We start from the raw sequence: 5,224 nt of genomic DNA on the forward strand, positions 1-5,224 counted from the left end.
GGAAAACAGACTTATTTTTCTTCTATCTTAGTCATAGTCTCAACTTAGACATAGTTGAGTCTGTGCTTTTTGTGTATGGGTGTTCACCACTTCAGGTGTTTTGTAAGAGGCACATGAATTTTTAGTTTTCATTTTTTCAGTTGGTGGTGTTTTAAACAAATTTTCCTGTAGTAAAAAAAAGTACCTGTGAGCTCATTCCCAAGGTATGTCTTCAGACATCTTTTATTTTCCTGTAATTTGGGAGCATAAGCTGACCGAGCTTTTGCCCTCCTAAGTGAGAATGTGCTGTGTGTGCGTGTGTGTGCATGCACATATATAGAATATTTACATACATACATATATATAAGGTAACAGGCTGGATTAACAAAATTAAGAAATACACCTGTGTGCTAATTGCACAGATACACACACACCTCCTGTTCTTATTTGAATTATCATAGAAAGACTGAAAAGACTATGAGTCAAAAACTATAGGACATGGATTAGATTAGAAAGGACACGGGGTGCAAGCAGGAAGCTTGGAAATAAAGGGAGGCTGTCATGAAAGAGTCTTGCCCATCATCTCTCTGCAAGAATGTGGGGATTTTTCCACAGGTAGCTTCAGCCTCAGGGAATTTTGAATTAGCAATTCTAGGGAGATCCAGGTTAAGTTGATTTAAGCTTGAAACTGAAGGCTTCATTTAAAATAGACCCAACCTCAATTATGTAGGGAGTTGGAGCAATTTGGTTTGTTTTTTTTTTCCCCTTCAGCATGTATAGAGTCCTGAGTTCTATCCCTGGGTTGGGAAGATTCCGTGGAGGAGGGCATAGCAGCCCACTTGAGTATTCTTGCCTGTAGAATTCCATGGACAGAGGAGCCTGGTGGGCTACAGTCCGTGGGGTCAGAAAGAGTCAGACACGACTGAGCAACTAAGTACACACACATGTATACAGAATTACGAAGACCCACTACTTAAAGCATCTTGTCTATAAGTAGTATTGTATCAAGTATCTTTAAAAAACAATGGATACTTAACCTTGATAAGTATTTCTTAGAAAAACAATCTTATTAATACCAACTCCCCAGTGGTATTTAGAGGATAGCATAGATGGCATTTAAAAGCATAATTAAAATTCTAATGTTAATATGCCAATTGTATCTCAATTTTTAAAAGTTGTAGAAGCATTGTGATGAAAAAATGAAATTACATTCTTACAACTAATTTCTTAGGCCTGAGTGGGTATTCTTTTCATTACTGTGAAAGGGATTTCAAACCATTTAATGGAAATGTTGAGCCCATAGATTCTTTTAGCCCATGCTACATTGTTCTCAGCAGTGTTTTTCACATGGTGATGATGATGTGATGCTTGTACAGTTTGATTTCCTACAGCCTATATTGTTAAAAATGAAAGATTTTTATTGGAAAAAAATCAAACAAAATCAGATTGTACCGTAACTCAATAACCAGACTAGCAACTGAATGCTATTTTGCCTTAGCAGACATCCTTAATCTAAACAGGCTGGTATTTGAGGGCTCAATGAGAAACATAACCACTTATGTAATAAAGATAACAGCAGATCAAGTTTGTAGCCTCCAACAATCTCTATATGGCTGTCTACTGTATGCTAGCATATTATGAGCCATCATTGAAACCTTTGAGCTGAAACCTTTGCGTGATGTTAGTGAAGTTTAAAACACTAGACTTTCTGATGAAATCTTAAATAAGGGTCTTAGAATTCTCTGTGAGAGGGTTGTGCTGAGAATCAACTTCAGGATTTGTACACTTAGGACAGTGTTGTCTCACAAGACATTTGGCAGTGTCCAGAGAAATTTTTGGTTACAACTGAGAAAGGTGCTACTGGTATCTAGTAGGTGAAAGTCAGAGATACTGCTGAACATCCTGTAATACACAGGACAAACCCCAAAATCCCCAAGGGACTTTCCGCTCCCCAGATGTCAGTAGTGGTGAAACTGAGAAACTTAAACCCCAGAGCTATTATTTCTAGAGATGCTCGTCATTCATTTAGGCTTCACTGCTTGTGTATGTGTATATGTTGGCATCGCAGAGACTTTATTAAACCATGAGGTATCTCAGATGTGAGCATGAACAGAAAAGTGTTAATGAACCACTAACTGATCACAGTGCTCACTCCTTGGAATGACCTACTCCCAGCAGGGTGTCCAAGAGTTTGTGCTGGATAACCATGATGATGGAGGAGTGGTAGTCAAGAATTTACAAAAGTGCCAAATAAATATGTCTTAAGGTGGAGACAAAATCAGTCCATTGATCCTGGTTAGCAGGTATATAGAATGACAGGCAAACAAATTTCAAAGGAAAAAAGTCATGGGACTTAAGAACTGATCAGACTGAAACGACACCAAACTTGCCACGCAGACACAAAAGGGAAGTTCATAGAAAGCCACGGGCCAGAAAAAAATATGCTTTCACAAGAACTTATGAGGATATTTCATACCCAAGTATATTTTAAAGATCATGCTTCAGTATGGCTATGTTATTTGTCTTGCACTGTTCTTTTGCCTTGCACCAGCAAGAAGTATTTGAGAGACAAGTTTAATGTTTTTTTAAAAGATTAAAACTTCTTGATAAGGTAAAATGAATTGTTTTGTTTTTTTAAAGCAAATTCATTAAATTGGCCATTTAGCAACTGTCTTTCAGCAACTAACCTAGAGCTGCTTCCATCTGGAATCTGAGTGAGATAAAAGAAGCTGCTGATCACTGTCTGCCATTTATGATGCCAAGAAGCAAAGAGTCAAGACCACAATACAACTGTGTGAAGCCAGGCAGTTGAGGACATTGTCTTGGTATCTTCTGATTAACCTGAGGTATTGGCTGACACTTAACGCTGTTCTTCAGAGCTTCCACAAAAGACAGTTATGGCTGTCCAGCCACAGGGCAGGGTGCTGAGTACCAAAAGAGCTCATTAAGATCTATTTGCTGTATTAGCATCAAATGTGTTGTTTAGTCGATAAGTTGTGTCTGATTCTTTTGCGACCCCATGGACTGTAGACCACTGAGCACTTCTGTCCATGGGATTTCCCAGGCAAGAATACTGGAATGTGTTGCCATTTCATGCTCCAGGGGATCTTCCCGGCCCAGGGATCAAACCAGTGTCTGCTGCATTGGCAGGCAGATGCTTTACCACTGAACTACCTGGGAAGCCCCAGCATCAGACATACTCATTGATAAACCTATGGGATCCAGGATTGAGAAGACCTCTGTCTCTAGTATTAAGGGGTAGAAGATAATGAAATATGTTTCCTATATAAAGCACTACTCTAATAGGTGAGCCTTCTCTTTAAGAATTTGTGATCAAGTGTGCTTATTTTTTGCCTCAGTCATATGAGAAAGGGATTTAGAATGAAGAATTTTCAATGGAAACTACTCGTTTTCATCAATAATTTGGGGCTATTCATATCAAGACATTTAAACAAAGGAAATCTGAAGCTGTAAAAGAGAGTGGCCAAGCAAGAGGCAGAAGGAAAATGAGAAGTAACCACTGAAGTAGATACATGTGGTCATGGAGGTTAAATTGGAGTGGCTCCTAGATACTAAGGCAGGAGAAGGGGCAAGCTGGTAAATCCAGTGCAGTTCAGCTTCACCTCTGCTGCCCACTAGTCATGTTCCTGGCCACCACTTTATGTCTATAAACCCATTTCCTTATCCTTAAAATGGAGTTACTGATAACATTGCATACTTATAAAGTACCAAGTGCAATCCCTGCCTCAATTATCTTTTTCAGTCCGCCCCCCCACCCCACTCCCTGAAGAGAATGGACAAAATTACTAAATACCTAACAGATTTTAGAGGTAAAATTGGATTAGCCATTTTTTCCTTCAGGAAGACTGCTTAAGCACATAAGTTATAATATCCAAGCTGGAGAATTCTGTGTTCCAGTACAAAAGAAGGTGCTAAAATAATTAAAATTGTATAATTAAAACTTTCATTGACTGCAATTTTTTTATCATATTGATGGATCTATTAATCAGGCTACTCACTTTAATTTTGAAGATTTTCCCCCAAAATACCCAAAACACAGGTATATATGTGTACATTAAAAGGCAAAAAATTTTAAACTATTACCTGAACATTAAAAGTGAGAGAAGCAAAAAAAAGTGAGAGAAGCAAAGTTAACATCAGCATCATGACTGGGTGAGATACTCATCTCTCCCCTTCAATCTACAACCAGCAAAACACTGACAATGAAGGTTCCTCTGCTCAACGCATGGGACCCTGGAGAATTCCGCATACCTGTACATCTGAAGGTGGGTAAACTGGAACTCATAGAGGAGAGGGAACCTGGAGACAGCAGAGGCAGTGCCTGTAATTGTGGCCCTCTGATTGCAGCAGCTCGGCCTGCCATCCCAGAGAACCCGGGAGCAGCAAGGGAAACCACACACCACTCTGGCCTCTCAGCTACAGTAGCGCCCACAGTCAGATAGATAGCGGGGCAGCAGTGGAAGTGAAACGTGCCTCCAAGAATCTGGTCCCCTGCTGCTTTCCCACACCAGTGCAGCCCATGAACCTGACATGGCAGAAGGCCGCAACCCAGGCACCCCCAACCCTCCACTCCCTGTGGTGGCTGAGCCTGTGGCTCAATAAATGGCTAATGTGACTTTAGTGCCCAATGTCCTGGTACCCCTGGCAGTGATGACAGAGAAAACAGCAGCAGCAGGGCACAAGTGACCCTGGAGCAGAAGCAGCGACCATGGGGATACTGGGCATCAACTCTAAGCAGAGACAGTGGGTGGAAAAATGCTGCTTTTCAAATACAAGTAGCACAGGCAAAAGAAACCGAACACTTGTGCTATAGCACCACCTTCTGGAAAACTCAAGAAAGGCCTCTAATTTTTAACCTGTTGAATCCTTGAGTGTGTGTGTGCTCAGTCGCTCAGTTGTGTCCTATTCTTTGCAACCCCGCCAGCTGTAGGCCACCAGGCTCCTCTGTCCATGGGATTTCCCAGGCAAGAATACTGGAGAGGGTAGCCATTCCCTTCTCCAGGGAATCTTCCTGACCCAGGGATTGAACTCAGGTCTCGCATTGCAGGCAGATTCTCTACCCTCTGAGCCACCTGGGGTGCCCAATAGGAACATACATATCGGTAATTACCTTAAATATAAATGGATTAAACACTCCAATCAAAAGGATAAACTGGTTGAATGGATACCAAAACAAGACCAATATATATACTGTCTACAAGAGATCCCCTTCAGACCTAGGGAC

The sequence above is a fragment of the Capra hircus genome, chromosome 16 (genome assembly GCF_001704415.2).
Source record: "Capra hircus breed San Clemente chromosome 16, ASM170441v1, whole genome shotgun sequence".
Taxonomy (NCBI): domain Eukaryota; kingdom Metazoa; phylum Chordata; class Mammalia; order Artiodactyla; family Bovidae; genus Capra; species Capra hircus.